We start from the raw sequence: 23,210 nt of genomic DNA, 5'->3' as shown, positions 1-23,210 counted from the left end.
CCATTGTTTCCTATTGAAAATGGTTCGGATCGGTCCGGCCGTTCCGGAGTTATGGCCATTTACGTGTTCCGGACCAGTACCCTTGGAAGGGGCCATACATAAAAATGTAACAAACACATACATGCGACACATCAAACTGCGGCATTTTGGATAACCTGATTAACAATTAGCAAGAAAACAGTCTCAGACCACATCTGAACCGATAGTGTTCCGGAACCGGTTCCGGGAGCCCCGCCGGAAGTGGCCAAACATAAAAGTGAACTAAATCCATGCATGCGACACATCAAATTACGGCATTTTGGATTACTTGATGAACAATCAGCAAGAAAATAGTCTCAGACCATATCTGAACCGGTAGTGTGCCGGAACCAGTTCCGGGAGCCCCGCCGGAAGTGAAAAAATATAAAAGTGAACTAAATCCATGCATGCGACACATCAAATTACGGCATTTTGGATAACCTGATGAACAGTCAGCAAGAAAACAGTCTCAGACCATATCTGAACCGGTAGTGTTCCGGAACCGGTTCCAGGAGTCCCGTCGGAAGTGGCCAAATATAAAAGTGAACCAAATCCATGCATGCGACACATCAAATTGCGGCATTTTGGATAACCTGATGAACAGTCAGCAAGAAAACAGTCTCAGACCATATATGAACCGGTTGTGTTCCGGTACCGGTTCCGGGAGTCCCGCAGGAAGTGGCCAAATATAAAAGTGAACCAAATCCATGCATGCGATATATCAAAGCGCGACTTTTTTGATAACCCAATGAAAGGTTGGCATAAAAAAGACTCAGACCATATCTGAACCGGCAGTCTATCAGAACCGGTTCCGGATGTCCCGCTGGAAGTGGTCATATATAAAAGTGATCCAAACCCATGCATGCGGCACATCAAACTACGGCATTTTCAATAACCTGATGAGCAGTTAGCAAGAAAACAGTCTCAGACCTTATATGAACCGGTAGTGTTTCAGAACCGGTTCCGGGTGTTCCGCCGGAAGTGGCCGTATATAAAAGTTGACGAAACTCTTGCATGCGGCAAATCAAATCACGGCTTTTTCGACAACTTGATGACCGGTTATTGAGGAAGTAGTCTAAGACCACATTATGGACTGTCAGTAGTGCCGAAACTAGTTCCCTCCGAAAGCGGCTAAATATAAAATTGAACCAAACCCATGGCTTTTTTGATAACCTAATAAACTTTAGCAAGCAAATAGGCTCAGACTATTTAAGAGATTATCGGTAGTGTTTCGCAACCGGTTCCGGGCCGGAAGTGACACCAAACCCATGCATGCGATACCTCAAATCACGGCTTTTTAGGTAACATGATGAACAGTTGCAAGAAAATAGACGCAAGCCCTATCAGTGTGTTACGGAACTGATTACGGGTGTCCCGCCAGAAATGATCAAATGTAAAAGAGAACCAATACATGCGACATATCGATGACTTATTCAGTAACAAGATAAACGGTTAACCAACAAATAATCTCAGACCATATTTGGGAGAACCGGTAGTATTCCAGACGAGTTACGCGTCGGAAGTGGTAAAATATAGAAAGGAACTAAACCATAGCGGCGTTTTTGATAATCTGATGAACGGTCAACTAGAAAATAGTCTCAGGGCACAGTAGTTCGGAATCGGTTGCGGATGTGATTTTATAGAAGTGAACCAAAACCATGCATGCGATACATAAAATCGCGGCATTTTCAAAAATTTGCCGAACGGTTAGCAAGAAAATAGCCTAAAATCACATCAATTTCCGGCTTTTCAGGTCACGTGATGAATAGTTGACAAAAACATAGTCTAAGACCATATTTGAGACAACCGGAATCAGTTCCAGGTGTCTCGCCGGAAGTAGTCAAATGTAAAATTTAACCAAACCCATGCAAGCTGCACATCAAATAGCAGAATTACAAAGGTTAACAAAATAAATGTCAAAGCGATAAATCAAATTGTGGCTTTTTTGATAGCATGTAAACGTTGGGTAAGATTATAAATGAAGAAATGATCAAAGTCTTCATATATGCGAGAGAACGAAATCGTGACCAAAGCGATCTCTTCAAATCACACAATTTCAGATTCCTGCGGTGTAAATGTATAGTAGGATGGATCAACGTTTTATATAAAAATATAATTTAATCGCATCAACCTTATACAGTTTTTCAATCTCCAATCTCCTTATGCTTCTAAAATTACTGCTCACAATTTGGGTGCGGCTGGTTGAGCCCTCACTCTTCTCATTGTGATTGAAATTTGAATGGAATATCTACATTTTCTGCATTTCCCTCGTAGGAAGGTCAAATTTTACATGAATCGTGTTACCAATGATAATGAAATATAGCCTAAAGTGTGCTGAAATAGACATTGGCGAAGATCACAAAGTGATCTGTGATTGTGAATAAAGTTAACCTTCTTCAAGCATTAGCTGACGCTCACCCCGCTGCCGTAGTGGATGGAATGGGGTCACAATGACCCTAATACACGACTAGGGTCAAGGTGGTCAAGCAGTCAACTGAGAGGTCTGATCTTTTTCTGCTCTGTTTTGTTGTTGAACATAACATCGGAATATGTATCATCAATAAGTTTCGAATATCGATGATGGCTTTGTTAAAATTGTTGCTAGTGTAAAGTGTTTTCAGGATTCAGGAACATTTTGGCTAACGTCGAAGAAAAGCTTATGAGTATATATTCGACGAGAAAGGCACTATCACCACTAGGTGGATTAATCTGGTTTTTTTCTGCAGAGATGAAACACATCTGTGAGTATCCATTTTTAAATAACTCTAAGTTGTCACGCTCTTCAATTTATTATTATTTATTTTTATTATCGAGATTTTCAGCCCTCGGCCCTCTTCAATTTCGTTGAACTCAGTTATGTTTATCTTCTTCTTCTATCATTAACAAGTAAAATAATCCGCAAGTAGAATTTCATGCTTTCCTCAGAAAGTTTTAATGTCTTAGCACCACTGTTCGTTGCATGAGACAAATTTATGTTTAACATAATGACATGAAATAGAAAGGCATGACCAGTCGCATGAATAGTTCGCTGGGATCGTTTCTGATCAGCTCCGCTCAGTGAAAAAAATCCGCGTGGTATGCATTACTGCGGGCGAAAAAATAAAACGCTGCAATTAATTGAATTCCATTTCACTGGAATGTCTCAGTAATCGACCATTTGCTCCGGCAAACGTTTCCATTCATTCGGAATGTGTAGATAAATGAGGGAAGCAGTTTGAAAACTGCGGAGCACCATGCAAGTTAAAGTACATGGCGAACCACGACTGGCATTCAGAACTTCATAACCATCTGGGTACAGAAAAATACAGATTCTAGCTGCATGTTTCTGCTGAATCGACACATTATCGCCATCATCATCATCATCTGTGCACGCGTGCATCCAGTTTGAAAAACAGGGCTACGATTCGAGTGCATTGAAGCGCTTTTTTACTTTCGAGAGCAAGCTGTTCCTAAAATGAGTGGGTTGACGAGGAGGTCTCTTTCAAGTTTACTTAATGAAAGGGTAAAAGGATTCTACAAACGGTTTCTGCTGACGAATTCAGATAGCTGTGAAGGTTAAGAGAAGCATTCAAATTGAATTCAATTGACCTCAAAACTTTTGCTGGCTTTCCAGCTTTGTTGACGATTGTTGAAACACCTCGCTTTGTTTTCAACTAGTTAAAAATCTTTTTTTTTTCACTGGCATTACATTCCAACCGGTACCGGTAGTGTTCGATGAATATAAATAAACGCAAAAAAAAACAGATCCAAATATATCCCAAATTAATAGCTACAAGAAGGATTTTTTTCCAAGAGCTTCACGGAAATTTTCCCATGGGTTGCCAGCAGATGCCCCTGCTTTTAAAGAATTTTCGTTTGCAAAATGTTTCGATTCCATTCCATTGAAATTATTTACGTCATTACCATTTCTATTCATGGGCAAACTTTGAGCCACTAATTGTTTCCAACAGTGAAACTTGCCATTCGACAGAACAAATTCCTCCTCATGCTCGTCTACTCCCAAAGATAGACAGACAGACAAACGAGAGAACACAACATAATCACACTCAGTAAAAATGCTCCTGCTCGTTTCATGATTTCAATTTCAGCAGTAGGTAACCATGAAATGGTAGTGCTGGCTGTGCGGATGCAAGTATATTTACAGAACATTAAACTTTCCTGCCACTCATCCCCCATCCGATTTTAACTGCCTTCGCACATCGCACGGTAAATGGGCAGCATGGAGGATGCCTTGCAACTGGATCGATTTGAGATAGAGCACACACACTCTTGATTCCGGGCTGCGGTGAGTGAAAGCTGGACCTTGAAAAGCTCTTGGAAAATCGGATTTTCACACTACTTGTATGTTTACACATTCGAGTTTCTTTTCCTGAAGAGGAACTTGTCCTGGAACTGTTCTATTTTTAGTAAAGTAGACGCTTTTCTTGGAACCTGATTATTTTTCAATCGCATTGTTTCTGCAAATTTAGAGTAAGAGTAGTTTCTCAAGGGATTTCCTGAACAAACAAATTATAAAATATTAGATTATTTTTCTGCCAAGAGATTTCAGTAACATTTGACAAAGATTTCTACCGCAGGACACCGATATGATCGACCGTAGCCGACTCCGAACCCTTGGACCACCTCTTGTATAACGTCTAAACTAATCATTCTCCGAGTTTACGCGCCACCTTCTTTGTAGCTCCAAGACGATGTGGGTCCAAACTCATTCCTACACATCCTCTGGACAAGATTGTTCTCCCTGCATGTGGTCACTCATTGTGCGAAAACGTGGGCACACGAACAAAACGTGTTCCGCCGTTTCTCTAAACCAGAACCCGCTTGACTGAAATGATGTAGATTCTGTCGGAAGCAACCATGGCCGAACGAACCTGAGTCAGGTAGAATGTTACTTCCCCATTTCCCCATGCTTCCTGTTAATCCTACTACCCTGGGCATCAGCCTGTGAGTCCACCTTCCTTTGGTGGAACTGTTCCACGCACGCTGTCATTTGACCATGGGGGCCAACCTGGCAGTCCTACATATGCCTCTTGTGACGCTGATTTCGAAGCACTCCCGATTGGGATACTGATAGGCACCACCAGTGAAGATGCAGAGCGTTTCGTGTGACACGGTACGGTACGCGCTCGCAACCCTCAGACACATCAGCCTATAACTGCTATCCCATTATATTACTTATCGCCATGTCTCAAACCAGATCGCCATGCCTTAATATGGACGAGGCGACACTAGCCAGAATTTTGGGCTTACTGGCATACACCACAGAGCTATTGGACATCTACAGGTGGAGAGTGTCACTTTAGCTAAGGAGGCACTTTTGAGGACGTAATCGACGTGGCTACCGAAGGTTTGGTCATCATCGGTCATCACATCAGCCAAGGGCTCACTCGCCAAGGTGGGCGCTATGGAAGGCGATATTTATGAGCGTCATATCGTCTTCAATGATTTTTTTTTTTCGATTGATCGTCAGCATGCCTTGGTCAGTTGGCAACAAAAATAGGATGCAGGAGAGTTGGGCAGGTGGTTCAGTAGGTCGGCTCCAGAGGCACGTTATCCTCCATTTGGGACATTTGTGCCATCAATTTGGGCAGGTGGTTACATTCAATTCTCCCACAGGTATCGAAGACGGCGTGGTTCAAGGGGTTGGATATGGGTCGAGATATTATCAAGATAATGTGTCGACTTATGTCCAATCACTACTCTCTGGGCTCGCATTTCTATCGAATAGGGCTCACAGATAGCAATCGTTGTAGCTGTGGTGTAGGCTATCAAGATATCAACCATGTTGTGTGGGAATGTCCAGAATATGGTATTGCCAGATCCGATTTATGTGCATCCCTCAGGGCCTGAGGGAAACCAGAAAAGGAAGACATTAGAGATGTGTTGAGTAAACTTGATCTTGAGTATATGAAGCTTGTGTACGACTTCTTGAAGCAAGCTGAAGTCTTCGTTTGATATCCCCGTCTTGTTGTTCCACTTGTCCACCTCGTGACTTTGATTGATATACCCAGTCTTGTTGCTCCACTTGTCCACCTCGTGTCCCTTCGAAAATCGTCTGTTTGTATCGTTACAGGTTGTTTGTCCACTCTACGTTTGACCAGCAGCAATACGCCACACCAAGCTGTCACGTGTCAACGAAAAGCCCCATCACCATATCCTTTCCTCAAATATTTTTGTTCCCCTTAACCTCGACCAAACCGCGAGTTTTTCGGTTCCCCAAAACTAACATAGTTTATAAGAGAAAAACATGAAATTGTAAATAGTTTAAACTGAATTCGGATCCGTTATGCCTGTTGGCGCATGAGCCTTAAATAAATGATTAAGTAAAAAATCACATCAGCCAAGGTTTGACGGAGCGCTTCTAAGTGATAGTGCAATCGCCTATACTGATCTCCGCTTGCTGCTCCGACTTTCGGTTTAACCTCAACACCTCGTCGTCTATATCACCGGACCAAGGATGGAACCTTGTGGGACTCCTGAGGTTATGTGAAAACACTTGCGACCTACCTCTGCGTCGTAAACTAGTACTCGATTCTGAAAGTAAGTTCCGAGAATCTTGTACAGGTATCCGGGAACGCATCGGTAATAGCCGCCCAACTGGCGCTATTGAACGCGTTCTTCACATTCAGAGTCACTACAGCATAGTAGCGAATCCTCATCCTTTTTTGCTGGATTGCTATCTGTGACCGACATGATTGCGTCTACGGTCGATCTCCTCTTCCGGAAGCCGAAATAGTTGCCTGAGAGACCATTCACGCCTTCAGTGTGCCTCAACATTCTGTTGAGGATGGTTTCTCGAGCACCTTCCTACCTATACCCAACCCTGCAAAGGTGGTGTTTGCAACTGATCCGGTTGGCACAAGAAGGCGTGGATCGCGGAGAGCACCAGGGCGGACCAGGTGGCGCGTTACCTGGCGAGCATTGGGCGCGACCGAGGATGGAGAGCGGCAGCCATAAACCGAGTATTGTGTCGTACTATTGTTGGTTCTGTCTTGTCTTAATGATGTTGAACAAATAAATGTATGTAATGTATGTCTGGTCAATCAAATCAAGCAAATCTTTAGGAAATTTGTTTGAGTATTTGGCCATAAATTCCCTCATGGATTCTTAAAAACATCTTCCACGGATTTATGCGAAAAATTACTTCAGTAATTTATATAGAAATTCCACGTATTCTACAAACTCCACAAATAATTTCTAAAGAGCATCTTGCATGATTGCACTTCTGAAATACCTATTTTTTCAAAAAGTCATCCATGAATAAGTGCAGAGATTCCTCCAAAGATTCCTTAAAAAAAGATTCTTCAGATATTTCTTTAGACATTTTTTCAAAAACTTATCCAGAAATTCCTGTAATAAATCATCCAGTGATGCCTTAAGAATGCTTTCCAGAGTTGTTCAGAAAATATTTCAAAAGTTCCTTAAAAAAATTTCCCAATCCCCATAGCAACTTCCAATTTCTCCAGAAATTCCCCTAGGGATTCCTCCAGGAGTTCCATTAGGGATTCCTCCAGAAGTTTTACAACAATTAGTATAAGAAAGTTGTGTATGAGTTTCAGCAGACATTCCTCAAAGGACTTTTTTAGAAAATCCATCAGAGAATAACCCTATTTTCTCGGAAATTACTAGATTTTTTTTTGAAAAATCTTTCAGAAAATCCATTCAGCATTCTCTTAAACGATCTTCCAAGGATTTATTGCAGAACTTTCTTCAGGGTTTGCTTTAGAAATTGCTCCAGGGATTTGTTTGGAAATCAGAATTTCTACCAGAAATCATTTCTGGGATTTCTTAGGAAATTCTTCCAGGGACTCTATAAAAATGTGAGAGCCATTTGGACATTTTCTGTATCGATTCCTATACAAAATGTCTTAGGGATTCCTTCACAAATTTTCTGAGGTATTCTTTCAGAAAATCTGCCATGACTTTTTTATAAATTCGACTAATAGTTTCTTTGAAAAATATCTCCAGATTGTCCTTCAGAGATTTCTTTACAAATTTCTCCAATAATTATTTTGTAAAAAACTTCCACAGATTTTTCGATAATTCTTTCATGGAGCCGTACTGAAATCTATCCTAGGATTCATTAAAAAAAAACTCTTTAACGAAATCCTGAAAAAATCTCCCAGGAATTCGTATAGAAATTCTTTCAGGGACTCCTTTGAAATCTCCTCGTAGATTTACTCCCCATATCATCCAGGAAATCCTAAAGGAATTCAGTGAGAAATTCTTTCACAAAATCTTCTAGCGATTCCTTTAGACTTGAGAATGTCCTCCAAAAATTTCTCTAAGAACTCCTTAAGAAAGTCTTGCACGGAGAGCTTCCAAAAATATTGCACGGATTGCTCTAGAAAATACTTTAATAGTTCCTTTCAAAAAATCTTGCATAGATTGTTCCAGAAATTCATCTATGAATTTCTTCAGATTTTTTTTCATAGAGATTCCTCCAGGTGTTGCTTAAAGTTTCATTCTTGGAAACCTCGCATGTACTTTCTCAAAAATACTTAATGCATTTTTAAGACAATGCTCCTCGGATACATCAAGAATCAGAAATTCAGAAGTTCTTAAACAAATTCTAAGAATCTTTCTAAAGAACTTTATCAAAAATTGCTTTAGAAAAGCGCTGCCCACATGTTTCAGACAATTTAAATCGGTACGTTTGCAAAACAAGTCAAACATGAAATATTTTGGCACCAAAGGGAAGCCTAAAATGACTTCTAACTCGTCCAAGTGAATAAGCTATAATTTGTTCACAATTTTTAGCTACTGGTGCGGTTGTACACAAAAAAAAACAGTCCGGTCCGCGGGCCGAATCAATTTTTTGACTGAATTGCTACGGTAGCAAAATAGGTAAGCTAATTTTGAATTTCAACAATTTATCCATTAGCCCTAACACCAGGCTTCCATTTCATGCTATAAGATCTAATATCTGACCATTTGTAAAATCACACGGACAACACATGTATGAAATAATCGAAAAAGGTTCGGCAGCCCTGCTTTAAAAATTCTACATGACATTTTTAGGGAAATTCCCAAGATTTCTTCATATTCTTTCACATTCACACTCCAATTTTTCTACAGATTCTTTCAGAGATTCTTATAAGGGTTCCTACGGATAGGCTGGAAGACATTCCTACAGAGATATCTGCTGAAATTCACTCAGAGATTTCGTCAGAAAATCCGCCGGGTATTTCTCTATGTTATTTCTTGGAAATTCATTCAGGAACTTCAAGTGTGCCTGTTGGAATTTCTCTATGAATTCCTCCAGGAGTTAACAAAAAAAAATGTTTTGAATTTTTGTAAGGGGATTTCTCCAGGATATTTTTTTCCAAAATTATCTCGAGAGATTTTGCTAGATCCCCTGTATTTTTTTCATTCAGGAATTCATTTAGAACTTTCTCCAGTTTTTTTTAATTCCTTCGAAATTTCTTCAGCGATACTTTCGGAAATATCTTAAAAGACTTCTTCAATATTACTTGAGAAATTGCAGCAGGGATTTCTTCAAAAGTGGTTCCATGGATTCTTTCAGAAGTTGCTCCAGCAGCTACTTCAGAAATTGCTCAAGTGGTTTCTTCACAGATTCCTCTAGGAATTCATCCATAGGAATGTACCAGTGAAGGGGCGCTGAAATCGGGAAATCATGACTAACTACCCAAATAACCATTAGCACTATATTTCGCCTTGTTGGCCTTATAGAGCTATAACAAGGGCAATATAGAGCAGGTCAGTTCTACACTAAAGGGTGCTCCGCATCAAGTTGCACAACGGAAAACAGCGTATAACTTTTGATTGCATGCATCAAAATGGCTGATTTTTAACCGGCAGTATATTTTGTGTAGATGATGCCCTACAAATTTCATTGGAATCGGTTTAGTGTTGGCAAAGATATCTCCGACGCGAAAATCTTTGATTTTTGGAATCTTGTACACTCATTCTGAAAATGGTTGAGGTTTTAACTTAACTGTTAGTGTGTCAAAACGTCTAAAAATTTGATTGTAGGTTTTTAACATACTAAATATTAAGTGATAAAACTTTCATTAGAATCGGTTAAGTACTTATTTTTGTAAAATACAAAACTCAAACCGCTTCAGAGTAAATTTTAGACACTTCTTAACAATTTTAAGGTCCGTTTAGACTATTTCGACTATAAAACTGTCGTCAATACTGCTGCGATTAATCGAATATAATACCATGTTTCCAATCAAATTTTAAGCCATTTTGGCTTAACACTTTCAAAGTTAGAAAACTTTGAATGTTACACTACAATAAAACATGTTTGTTTATTGCGACTTTAGGATTCATATACAACTATAACATTTTATCCGTTTGACCAAATCGTAAGAAATTTTAAAACAATATTTCCACATACATACGGCACCTACAGAAAAAAAAAACATTGTTATCGGTTCAGTATTTCTGACTCAAGCGTTACATAGGGTGACGAAGGGTATTATCGGCAGGTTTGTTCTCTTCGTCATGGGGGTGTTTTTGTGGATCAAATTGCCTGAAACTTGGTCATATAACTCAGCTTGCTTGGGAAGAACTTAAGGCCAACTCTGAGTTCAACAGGCTTAAAAAAAACCATGACGAAGAGAGCTAGACTGCCGAAAATTACAGTGTTTTTTCAATTGTGATAAGAAAGATTATGTTTTGAGGTATTTTGTTCAATTAGATTAAGTGGTTCGAATTTTTATTACGTGTATATATCAATTTTGTTTAATGGTGGAAATTTATTAAAGTAATATTCGATAGTGTAGATTTCATTGGATGGTTTGTGGAAAAAAAGATGAGAAAATAGGTACCGGAAACGTGGCTGGAAATCCGTGAAGAAGAGAAAAGCTGCGTGTTTGTGTGGGCAGAGAAAGAACTGAACCGGGCGATCGAGCTCGAGTTACAGTGAGAGGTACCGATGCCAGAACGCGACGCGACGTGGGATTCCAAAAACCGGTGAGAGAGTTCTATTTGGAAACCATCCATAAATGACGCAGCACTAGAGTGGGATGGGGGAATCTTTGATAGTGTGTCGGGGTCATGTGGGTCATGCATTGAAATGAGAAAATATGCTGAGATGGGGGAGGGGTGTCTAGAACTGCCCAAACAAAGCTACGTCATTTACGGATGCTCCCGTGGGTACATTCATGGTTGATATCATATCATCCGTGTCCGAGTCATATTTATCCTAACTATGAGTTACGAGCGCACAATTACGGTTATATTTTGAGGTAGATGTTTTACCTTGTAATGTAATTTGGACTCCCAAAATGCATTTCTACAGCGCTGATGCGAAGGCGGAACAGGTGCTTGATTTTTATCAGGGTAGACGTGTGAATTGCCCCCATTATGAATTACCTGGTTCTTCAAGATGATCTTGATGGTCAAGGAAACAGCAGTGTGGGAAAATGCCATTTCAACTATGGTGTTATATTTGGGTGATGCTTGAGGCAGTAAGAGGGGGCGATTGTGCAGTATTGAAGGTGATGAGAGACGCTTAATCTCTTACTGGTCACTGGTTGGACGTTTCCAAATACTGTAAAACTACGATTAAAACCAATTTAAAAAATAATTGCTTCTATGTTGTGAAGGCTTAATTTTTTCATAAAAGTTCGCTAAAAAGTGATGTGCTTTCTCCGGTTCTGCCGCTGCTGCAGTTTCCACAAGTTTCTCGTGGTCATATTTGGCCTCGTCCATCGACTTCGTGTTGTTGAAATTGTGGTTCGTTGTGATAATAGTCACATCCAACCCAGGATGAGGATGCAATTAATTTCTGTAAATCATCATACGACTTTCTAAAATTATCATTTTCAATTTATCTGCCATTTGTGTTTGTAGCAATTTACCTATTTTAATGTTTATTTTTCTGTACATCCGGGGAAGGGAACATTATATTTATTTTCTCGTTTCAGAGAGCGAGTAATGGCGCTTAAGCCTAGGCTATAAAGCCAGGACATATGGAGAAATGCCTGTGTCCCATCCCAGGAGAAGAGACGCCAACGGAGTGTGCATTAACCTTCTTAGCAGCACCACTCCCAACGATTTTATGTTCAAACACTATTCCCCTAAAACGAAACGGTTGGTACGGTTGTCCCCGTTTCTTCCTTCATTCAATTCAAAAAAGTTTGTCAATCATGTTATTCATAAGTGGATAACCTGATTGCCTTAAGTTTTTGAATTATCTTCCAACCCATTAGTCTGCAAAGTGGGCCTGGCCGTTTTAATATTTGTATCACATCATCTCTGATATGCTGCAAATATTAATGCTGACAAGAAAATATCGGAAGAAACTTTGGTATTTCCAGGATGCTTTTCAATACTGGCTGTGCAAGCATTAGAATAGAATAGAATAGAATTAGATTAAGTGGTTCGATTAATTCGATAATCAACGATTTCACCAAACTGGTGTCGAATTCAAATATATGCGTACATGGTCATTATTTACAAAATTGACCATAACTCAGGAAAGAAAAAAAAAAGTGCATTCCAAAAATTACCTTCTCAAAAAACTTTGCTTCTACGATGTTTATGATTTTTTAAAGAAAATGACACATTATAGAAAAGGACACATTTGGACATTTTTCAACAAAATTGGCCATAACTCAAAACGAAAACAAAAGCGCATTCCAAAAATTTCAGCGATTAAAGCTTATGAAATAACCTTCTCAAAACTATTTTTTTGAAAATTTTCCACGAGTTCAGGCATTGTTTTTCCGGCTTTCTTTACGATTTTTATCAACTGTGGAAAATTTAGTGGAAAACTTTTTCCAGTTTATTTTTTTTTTGATTTCTGAGAAAACTTGCTATCATTTTCTAAAAAAAAACTTTGTTTCTATGATGATTCGTTCTTGAATTATGATTTTTCAAAGCAAGTAGTGTCAGGGGAAAACAAAAAAAATATACACCTAAGTTTTACGGAAAAAAGGCGACCTTGAATTTTTCTCAATTTTTTTTTGTTCTTATATCAATGAGCCCTGCATGTGGAAAAAGTTACATGAAAATCTGAGACCCTTCTGCCAAATTTGTACGATAAAAAAATCCCCATATGTTCCATGAAAATGTGCAATATTAACCATAAATAACATCGTTCAACACTAAATTTTGTTATGGGATGAGAAAAAAAAGAACAGGGGTTTGAGACCCTAGAAGTGTCATAGTGAAAGAATTTTTGAAAAATATTGAACAAGGCCATCACAACCGAAGTTTGTATGGAGAACTTGGGGTGTTCATTTGATATGTGCATTAGAACGTGCTGTGCATATATTTAGGCGTTAGACAATAACGAAACTAAACCAAATACTGAAAACGCCTAAACATATGCACGGCACGTTCTAATGCACATACCAATTGAACACCCCAAGTTCTCCATACAAACTTCGGTTTTGAACTGTGAAGGCCCGGTCCAATATTTTTCAAAAATTATTTCACTATGACACTTCTAGGGTCCCAAACCCCTGTTATTTTTTTTCTCATTCCATAACACCAAATTTTGTAAAATTTTGTCGAGCAGTGTAATTGAAAACGTTTCATACTTTATAGAAAACGTACAGGTAAAACATAGAATGTTCTCATTAGAAGTGAAACTTTGCATCCATAAATAAATCAGAAATGCACCATAATAAAATACAAATGCTCCATAATGAATAAAAAGTGCTCCATAGAAAAATGAAAAATGTACCCATAGAAAATTGAACATTGGTCCATTTCATACTAAAATCAAATTACGCCATAAAAAAACCAAAATTTTACCATAGAAAACAGATAAATGCTCCATAAATATTATCAAGCGGGACCATATGATATATGAATGGCTTCATAAAAAAATGAAAATTTTCCATATTGTCATTATTTAAATTCGGTTATTCAATACTTCTTTAAATTGCACTACTTCAGTGGCGCAGAAGCCCAAATTTTTGGATAATTTTCAATTGTTTAAGGAGCAATTTTTTAATGGTGCAGTTTGACAATTTTGTGGTACATTCAACTATCTTCTATGGTGCAATTTTAATTTTTTATGATGTAATTTACTTTTTCCTAAAGAACAATATTCATTTTTTTATGGGTACAGTTTTATGGAGCTTTCTCGGCAAGCCTCGTGGGATAAATGTACGACTAGTGCTGTAAAATGGTCATTCTGCACCTTGTTGCGTAAGCAACTATTACGCAAAAAAAGTGCAGAATGAAGATTTTTACAGCATGAGTCGCACACGACTAGTGCTGTAAAAATCAAATTCTGCACCGAGTTGCGTGCAACTTTTTTGTCAGTTTCATAAATCACCACTTGAGAATAGTTTTTAACAAAACGTTTTCATCAAACTGCACGCTGATGTTCATTGCCATGTTTAAGAAAGTCTGATCATAACAGGTTATACTGTGCAGTTGTCACAATTTATCAAACCTGCGTCCAGAAAGCACCTAGAAGTTGATCATAGTCTAGTCTAGTCTAGTCTAGTCTACACTTACACAGCCATTCATTGAAAGAATCCTGGAAAATGATAGAATCGACTACTTCTATCATTTTTCTTGTCATTATCAATGCTTGCAGCACATCAGAGATGTAGTACAAGAATTGAAGCGGCCAGGCCTACTGTGCAGCGTCTTGATGTGGACATTGATGCCACAATAAAGCTATAGAACGGGGACATCTCGTACCAACCGCTCAGCATAGTATGTAGTATGAGGTATGAATGTTAAGTAAATTCGTTGGGAGTGACTTTGCTAAGAAGGTTAATGTCACTCCGTCGGTGCTCTTCTTCCTGGGATGGGACATAGGAATTTGAGCCTCATGTCCAAGCTCGAAAGCCTAGGCTTAAGCGCCATTGCTCGCTCTCTGAAATGAGAAAAAGTATGATGACCCACTCCCCAATTATGGTACAGAATGAAATATCCCACATTATAAGAAACAGAAAAGTAATACAGCAATCACTACAGAAAAGTTGAAAAAAAGGTTAAACCACTACAATGAATTAAAAAAAACAAGATCAGCAACCTACCGGCTGTTGCGTGGCCATCACCAAGGTCATTCCTTACCGATCGCTTTCAGCAGCCGGTTGTGTTTACCGTGTCTCATCGCAGGCAAACCATTTCGTAGCCGGTGGAGTTTTTTCTCCACAAAGTGGTTTTTATATCGTGCGCTATTCCCACCGAGGACGAAAGTGATTTGCCTAAGGCGATTAACGCGATCGTCGTGAAGGAAGTCGACACTATACGTGTACGATTCCACCGGTAATTAAAAACCCACGCCACCGTTTGTGGGCAACAGTTTTCATCGAGGGCGGCGCGGCGGCGAGTGCGACGAGAGGGACAAACATCAGCAACGCCAGCTTGTGTGCATCCGAGTCGTCATCACCGTGCTACCTACAGTACTGTATCAATAGATAAGTATTTTCGATATACGCTCTCGCCTCATTGTTCCCATTCCACAGTCTATCACGTGAACACGAGATAGCTGTCTGACTGCTATTCTATAGCAGTGGTTCCCAACCCACGTTCTGTGGAACAGTATAAAAACTTGTAAAAAGTTTTCAAAGTTATTTTTTTTTTCATTTTGTTCTCTCGTTTTTTAATTACTTTTGACACTGCATAGCGTGTGCGTCAAAGTAAACATAAATTGAATTTTATTTGAAGTATCACATGGACGATCCGAATGGAGGCGGATCGCCTCCTAAAGATATTATTGCTCGGACGCGGTTTTACCAGCCATCTTCGCCTGGGCCTTGGGTTGTCTATTTCCGGCGCAAATGCAAACCTTTGAATGTGCTCTCAATCTCTCGAGAGCTGACGCGTAAGTATCCCGGGACTGTTATTCACCAAGTGAAACAGTCCAAGCTGCGTGTAACCGCACCTAGTTACAAAGCAGCAAACGAAATTGTCCAGCACGAGTTGTTCTCATGTGAATATGCCCTATACATAAATGCACGAGAAGTGGAGGTGGAGGGGAAGATCCTCGACGAAACGCTGACCTGCGATGACATCAAGACCGGTGTAGGCCGGTTCAATAATAGGTCGATCGCTGATGTGAGTATTCTTGATTGCAAACCTCTGCAAAAGGCATCCATGGAAGGTGACAAGAAAGTTTACTCACCGTCAGGGTTATTTCGAGTGACATTCCCAGGCTCCGTCCTCCCGGAATTTGTGGTAATTGATAATGCTTTTTACACAGTACGTCTTTTTAGACCGAAGGTATTTAATTGTACCAAATGCAAGCAGTTTGGTCACAGTGCTAGCTTTTGCGACAACAAGCCCCGTTGTGGCAAATGCAACCAAGCTCATCTCGACGAGTCTTGCACACAGGAAGCTGAAAAATGTAGCTACTGTGGTAAAGAACTTCACGACTTGCAAAAATGCCCGGCCTATAAAAAGCGTATTCAAAATGAGAGTCGCTCCATAATTAAGCGCTCCAAGAAGACATACGCGGAAATGGTGAAATCATCGAATCCGCCCGCTATAATGTCTGAGTCAGCTGTCCCAGTTGAAAATCCCTATCAGGAGTTGTCTTCCGATGATCAGGACGATGGCGAAACTGATGAGGGTGGATCCATTTCGGAGGTACACGCATCCGGAAAAAGGAAGTCACCATCTTCCCCGGGATTGCGCCGAAAGGTTTTCTTAAAGTCTTCCCTCAAAAGTTTGACAACTACCAAAGAAGGCGGAGGGAATTTAAAAACTCCGAAGAAGCAGGTCTCTGATGGTGCAGTTCCTTGCTGCAGCAAGGACCTAGAACCTCCGCCTCCAACTGTTAAGTATACTTCAAAAAGAAATACTCGACAAGGTGGCAAGAAAAAAGCCACAAAAGCTCCTCGAATTTCAGCAAAATCTATCAAGCCCAAACGAGGACTGTTCACTTTTAGGGCCCTTGTGGATCGCTTATATGATGCCCTCGGAATTTCCGACTCCTTCAGAGGCATACTAGACATTTTTCTCCAAGCAGTAGAAGAGTATCTTCGGAATTTGACACAATCATGGCCCCTCCTTGCTGCGATCATATCTTTTGATGGATAATTCATCAACCGAGGTTCAAGATATGATCACTGTACTACAGTGGAACTGTCATAGTTTAAAACCTAAATTAGACCTGTTTAAATTTTTGGTTCACAACTCTGATTGTGATATATTTGCACTTTGTGAAACATGGCTTTCTTCTGAAGACGAACTCAACTTCCACGACTTCAACATTATTCGCCAGGACCGAGATGACCATTACGGAGGAGTACTTTTGGGGATCAAAAAAAGTAACTCATTTTATAAAATTCCAATCCCAACTCATCCTGGCGTAGAAATCGTCGCTTGCCAAATAAACGTAAAGGGTAAAGATCTTTGCGTAGCTTCTGTTTACATTCCTCCAAGAATTTCAATTAATCGCCGTCATCTTTGGAATGCGATTTCTGCACTATCACATCCAGTTTTAATTCTGGGTGATATGAACGCACATGGTACAGGGTGGGGCGAACCATATGACGATAATAGAGCGGCCATTTTCTATGATTTGTGCGACGATTTCAATTTGAACATTTTAAATACAGGTGAAGTGACACGTATTGCATCTGACGGCAAAGAAAGTCGTCTTGACCTAACACTGGGATCAAGTTCACTATCATTCGATTGCTTGTGGAAGGTAATCGAGGATCCTCATGGTAGTGATCACTTGCCCATAATAACCACCATAAAGCATAATAGTGAAAGGTCAGACCAACCAATTCAGGTTCCTTTTGACCTCACAAGGAATATCGATTGGCAAAAATATGCAGAAGCGGTATCTTTTGGCATCGAATCATTTAATCCCCTCCCACCTTTGGATGAATATCGATTCCTGTCAGAACTGATATACAAGAGTGCATTAGAATCACAAAAACGACGTGTTCCAAGTGCAACCTTCAAAAGAAGACCAGCCACACTAGGCTGGGATGATGATTGCACCCAGTTGTATTTTAAAAAATCTGATGCTTTCAAAGCTTTTCGTAGGCATGGTACTTCAGATCTTTATCAAGAGTATGCTAAGCTCGAAAAACAGCTGAAGAACCTGCTGAAAGCGAAAAAGCGTAGTTATTGGCGACACTTCATTGAGGGCCTCTCTAGAGAAACTTCAATGGCAACGCTTTGGAGAGTGGCTCGCAACATGCGAAACCGCTCTTCTTCTAATGAGAGTGACGAATACTCCAACCGTTGGATATTTAGCTTCGCGAAAAAGGTCTGCCCAGACTCAGTCCCAGCACAACCGATTTCTTGGGAAACATCCTCAAGAGACGGTTCTCTGGACAGACCCTTCACTATGCTGGAATTTTCTATGGCTCTTCTTTCATCAAACAATTCCGCTCCGGGACGCGATATGATCAAGTTCAATCTTCTTAAAAATCTCCCAGATATCGCGAAAAGACGATTACTGGACCTGTTCAACTCATTCATGGAGAACAACATCGTTCCGCCAGAATGGAGACAGGTCAAAGTAATAGCTATTCAAAAGCCTGGTAAACCAGCGTCTGATCATAATTCATACCGCCCAATTGCTATGTTATCATGTTTAAGGAAATTGTTAGAAAAAATGATCCTATCGCGACTCGACCATTTGGTTGAATCGAATAATTTGCTTTCAAATACACAGTTCGGGTTTCGCAAGGGCAAAGGCACAAACGATTGTTTAGCGTTGCTTTCAACAGATATTCAACTGGCCTTTGCGGAAAAGGAGCAACTGGCTTCAGTTTTCTTGGATATTAAGGGCGCCTTTGATTCAGTTTCCATAGGAATATTGTCAGAAAAACTGCACAATAGTGGACTTCCAGGAATTTTAAATAATTTCTTGTATAATTTGTTGTCAGAAAAACATATGAGCTTCAATCTCGGACAACTGACAACTTCCAGAATTAGCTACATGGGCCTACCCCAAGGCTCATGTTTAAGTCCCTTGCTTTATAATTTTTATGTGAAAGACATTGATAGCTGTCTGGAAGGACAATGCACGCTAAGACAACTTGCAGATGATGCTGTGGTTTCTCTAAAAGGCCCACATGCAGAAATGTTGCAAAGACCATTGCAAAGTTCCTTAAACAATCTGTCCATTTGGGCAAGAGATTTGGGGATCGAGTTTGCTCCGCAAAAAACTCAATTGGTTGTGTTTTCCAGAAAGCGGATCCCAGCCCAACTGAAACTCAATCTTTTGGGAATAGAAATCGACCAATCTTTGACTTCGAAATACCTTGGGGTCTGGTTTGATTCAAAAGGCACTTGGGGTACCCAAACTAAGTATTTGGTGCAAAAATGTCAACAAAGGATCAATTTTCTACGCACAATTACCGGAACATGGTGGGGTGCTCACCCGGAAGACCTCATAAAACTTTACAAAACGACGATTCTTTCTGTTATTGAGTATGGCTCTTTCTGCTTCCACTCAGCAGCAAACTGTCACCTAATAAAACTGGAACGAATTCAATACCGTTGTCTGCGTATTGCCCTCGGCTGTATGCACTCAACGCATAATGCGAGCCTAGAGGTCCTGGCAGGGGTGAAACCTCTCCAGAACCGCTTCTGGGAGCTCTCACTAAGGTTACTTATCAAGTGTGGAGTGAGCAACACACTTGTTATTGGAAACTTCGAAGAAATGCTCAGTCTGAACACTCAGTCAAAATTCATGAGAATCTATCTTTTCTACATGTCATCTGATATAAGCCTCCCAGGTTATAATCCTCCTCGTGTACACTTCACCAATGACAGTTCCTCTGTTAAATACGATCTGTCCATGAAACAAGCTGTTCAGGGAATACCAGATCAACTTCGATGTATATCTATTCCTCGCATTTTTAACGAAAAGTACCAAAATGTCAATTCCTGGAAGAGATTTTTCACTGATGGGTCTCGCATAAATGGATCCACTGGTTTCGGTGTCTTCAATGAAAACTCCACCGCCTTCCGCAAACTTCAGGAACCTTGTTCGGTTTATGTTGCTGAGCTGGCAGCAATCAATTTCGCTTTGGGGATGATTTCAAACATGCCCGTAGACCATTTCTTCATCTTCTCGGATAGTCTTAGTTCTATTGAGGCACTCCGGTCGATGAAACCTGTAAAGCATTCATCTTACTTTCTTACAAAAATAAGGGAGCAGATGGGTGCACTGGTCGAAAGATCATACAAGATTACCTTTGTATGGGTCCCCTCACATTGCTCAATTTATGGCAATGAGAAGGCGGATTCTCTCGCAAAGGTGGGCGCACAGGAAGGTGAGATCTATGAAAGAAGAATTTCACACGATGAATTTTTCCATTTAGTTCGTCAGAGTTCTCTTCAAAGTTGGCAACGTGATTGGCGAGATGGCCAACTGGGACGGTGGTTACATTCTATTATTCCTAATGTTTCTTTGCGAGCGTGGCATTACGGTTTGGACGTAGGTCGAGACTTCATACGCGTGATGTCAAGACTCATGTCCAACCATTACTCGCTAGGCGCGCATTTGCATAGAATAAACCTCGCGCTCGACAAGCTTTGTACTAAATGCGGTTCCGGTTATGATGACATCGACCACGTAGTTTGGCAATGCCCGGATAATGACGCCTCCAGAGCGCTACTATTGGATACCCTTGAGGCCCGAGGTAGACAACCCTTTGTTCCAGTAAGAGATGTGTTGGGAACCCGCGATCTAATCTATATGCGGTCCATTTATGAGTTTCTTCGCATGTGTTGTATAAAGGTATAATCTTCTGTTTTTTTTTCGCTTCAGTTTTTTTTTTTCTTTGTGTGTGTCTTTTTTGTGTTATATGTTCCTGGCCATCCGGCAGACGAAAACCCGTGAGAAGCCCATGCCAACACCAGAGGCGACGCCAAAAGCCAAGATACCTCCCGGATGTGCTACAGAGAGCCCTGAAACCTTATCCTCACCATGCCTTTCCTTGAAATTTTGTGACCCGCTAACCTCGAGCAGCCACGAGTACCCTGGCCTCCTCCCAGTACTAACCTTGAGTACCTAAGAAAGTCAGAAAATTGTATGTAACTGAATACAAAGAATGAATTTCGGCTCCGTAAAGCGTTACACGCGATTGAGCCATAAATAAATGAACTAGACAAAAAAAAAAAGACATCACCAAGGTCGAACAACACTCTGCATCTGGGTACAACCAGCGAGGCGTGTTCAACACGTGTTGTGACATATTTTGGTCCATTATCAATATGTTTCACAATTATGTTATTCAAAACAAATCAAAGCAATCAAATCAGAAAGATCTCACCGGTTGTATTGTGCGTTGCATGAAAAACACATTTATCGCGACTACTTTTCCAGGTCTTGAAAGATGGTCAAAGTTCAATCGTGGTGCAAATACCACGTGTAGTCGCAGCAGTCATCTCATCACCCGGCCACGTGTTGAACTTTTCTCATGAAATATCAAAGTACACTATGATGGACAATTTGAAAACCAGGTATGTTGCTTTAGGCGACTATCTCGCGCGTATCTTTGACTGCGACCAAAAGTAGTCGCCAAAGTAGATTTTATTTTGATTCTTATAATAATGATGAATGTCCAAAAGGTGTAGCAACGGCCACACGTCAATCCTGACTTCCAGCATTCCATCGGCAACACCATGGCGAGCCGAAATTCCGAATCCACTTGAACCTTTGGCCTTCCATTGTTTCTTTCGCGTTGCAGCAGTTCCTCCACTTGCTCCTTGCACAACAATTCAGAAAGCACCTAGAAGTTGATCATATCAGAAAACAGTGCTGTAATGATTCATTACGCAACGCAAATCAGTGCTGTAATGAACCATTACAGCATTGCTAATTTGGTGTGGAAAAGTAGGCATTTTCCTGTCAGATTTGCGTGAGGTAAAACAGCCTATTACGATGAGAAATTGCAAAAGTTTATTTTACGAAATTCTTCCAAGCCGATTTGGAATCAAACCCGTCATCCTTAGCATGGTCATGCGGGTTACTCACGGTTTCACCGCTATTACCCCTTAGGGTGGTCATTTTTTGCCCGAAACTACCTAACCTTCAGATACACTACTGCCTTGAACTTCATTGTTACAAATTTTAAAAACTACATTGAATGTCTCTGGCACCATTCCCGCAGGAAAAACTAATAATTGATTGCATACAAATACAACGAACGAACGGTGGTAATTCCCGCTTTGTGTTCCAATCAAACAGAATAGGAGAAACCATTTCCCGCACCCAACGGTGATCCTTCGACAGATGACTGTTTCTCTTTCGTGTAGCTATAATCCACCCCCTCCCTCCACTCCACTCCAGTATGGATCAAACATTTCCGGCAGTCGTGGGTAGTGAGACCAAACGACGAGAAAAATAAAAAGTACCATTGCTCGTTATGCCACTACTGACCCTCTAGCACTTCCTCTACTGATAGGGTAAAAGCACCCGTTTTTGACTTGTCGCAGATGCTGTACGAATCTTCATGGCAGTATGAAAAAACCCAATGCCTTTCCTCTAGTGGGGCTCCGTGCAGTCAGCCCAGCCAACAGCACCGAAGCCATTCTTAAATGGAACCAGAGGTGTGAAAATGTATAAAATCAATAGTGGGTTGCAGAGAGTGCAGCACTACTAGCAGGTCGGCCACCACACCAAGCCGTTTGGCAATACATATTTTCCACGCCTGTCAGGCTCACAGTCCCACCAAACGTACTGCTTCCACCTCCCTTTGTCCGTTTCAACGGAGTGCTTTTTCTGTGGGCTCTTGCATGGGATTCAATTTTCGCAAATGAAAATCGACAACATTGTCATGGAGGTGGACGTTCGTCAGGTGGTGATGGTGGTGGCGGCGGTTGGATTGGAGATATTTTAAGCCAGTTGTCTGATAATGCTGAGTTAAATCTTGTGATGAAATCAATTTGGTTATATTTTTTTGTCATGCGATTCCATTTTTCGGAACCCGCCGGAAACGGTGAAAGCAATTACACACCTCATTTACATATGGATCGGTGCTTTTCAAGCAGTCTGATAAATTGAATTGGCGCAAATAAAAACCTTGCACCGAAACAAACGCGGAAGGCGCCCTGACGAGGGCAATTCCGCATCGTAGCCAACAAACGACGCGAAACGAAACGATCTGCGTGGGTCGACTTTTGTTTCGAGCAAGCAGGAAAATTAGAATGTTAAATTTAATTTTCCGTCGGGTTATACTTCCTGCTTGGCGCATATTTTTCTTTTCCATCCTCATTTAATATGACGGAATTATGTTTTATTCATTGTTCTTATGCTCTGGCAAGGG

At 40.6% G+C, this 23,210-nt stretch overlaps 1 protein-coding gene and 1 long non-coding RNA gene across 4 annotated transcripts in view; one reads left to right on the top strand and one right to left on the bottom strand.

Moving 5' to 3' along the window:
* LOC115254967 (zwei Ig domain protein zig-8-like) overlaps positions 1-23,210 on the top strand; it is a 188,041-nt gene that overhangs the window by 122,751 nt on the left and 42,080 nt on the right. The gene's annotated exons all lie outside the window — the stretch shown is intronic.
* Positions 5,858-6,527, bottom strand: LOC134289008 (uncharacterized). The gene is made up of 2 exons (XR_009998216.1): positions 6,052-6,527; positions 5,858-6,003 (listed from the first exon to the last, which is right to left on the bottom strand). It is a non-coding gene; the product is annotated as an uncharacterized LOC134289008 (long non-coding RNA).

This window comes from Aedes albopictus, chromosome 2 (genome assembly GCF_035046485.1).
Source record: "Aedes albopictus strain Foshan chromosome 2, AalbF5, whole genome shotgun sequence".
Taxonomy (NCBI): Eukaryota; Metazoa; Arthropoda; class Insecta; order Diptera; family Culicidae; genus Aedes; species Aedes albopictus.
The sequence above is the reverse complement of the archived record's forward strand: the minus strand, read 5'-3'. Positions and strand labels throughout refer to the sequence as shown.